Source organism: Arachis duranensis, chromosome 7 (genome assembly GCF_000817695.3).
Source record: "Arachis duranensis cultivar V14167 chromosome 7, aradu.V14167.gnm2.J7QH, whole genome shotgun sequence".
Lineage (NCBI taxonomy): Eukaryota > Viridiplantae > Streptophyta > Magnoliopsida > Fabales > Fabaceae > Arachis > Arachis duranensis.
In genome coordinates this window covers 41,210,312-41,211,298 of record NC_029778.3, presented here as the reverse complement: position 1 = coordinate 41,211,298, position 987 = coordinate 41,210,312, and positions in this window count along the sequence as shown.

Sequence of the window (987 nt, the reverse complement as noted above, 5' to 3'; positions counted from 1 at the left end):
TCTGGTGTTTGAACGCTAGAATCATTTCTCTTTGGGCTCTTACTGTCATCCTCTGTTATTTGTTCTTTTTTTGGCTTTCTGCTGCTTTGAGTTGAGGTATTCAATGTTTTTCCACTCCTTAATTGAACTGCTTGGCATTCTTCTATTATCTGTTTTGATAACTGTTGTCTTGTCTGGTCAGGTTGTGCTTCCATGTTCTTGTTAGCGTCCTTAGTGTCTTGTAACATCTCTTTAAATTCTGCCAACTGTTCTGTTAGATAACATAATTGCTAATTGATTTCAACAACTTGTTCTGGAGGACTAAGTTCAGTGGATACTGCCTTAGCCTCTTCTTGCATGGAGGACTCACTACTTAAGTACAGATGCTAATTTCTAGCAACTGTATCAATGAGCTCTTGAGCCTCTTCAATTGTCTTTCTCATGTGTATAGATCCACCAGCTGAGTGGTCTAGAGATATCTGAGCTTTTTCTGTAAGCCCGTAGTAGAAGATGTCTAACTGCACCCACTATGAAAATATTTCAGAGGGACATTTTTTTAGCATCTCTTTGTACCTCTCCCAGGCATCGTAAAGAGATTCATTATCCCCTTGTTTGAAGTCTTGGATGTCCAGCCTTAGCTGTGTCATCCTCTTAGGAGGGAAATATTGATTCAGGAATTTGTCTGACAACTGTTTCCATGTTCTTATGCTAGCCTTAGGTTGGTCATTTAACCACCTCTTAGCTTGGTCTTTTACAGCAAATGAAAACAATAATAATCTGTAGACATCTTGATCTACTTCCTTATCATCTACTGTGTCAGTAATTTGTAAGAATTATGCCAGAAACTCAGTAGGTTCTTGCTGTGGAAGACCGAAATACTGGCAATTTTGCTGCACATGATAATGAGCTGAGGATTCAACTCAAAACTACTGACTCCGATGGAGGGTATACAGATACTACCATATGAAGCAGTAGTGGGGTTAGCATATGACCCCAGAGTCTTTCTGG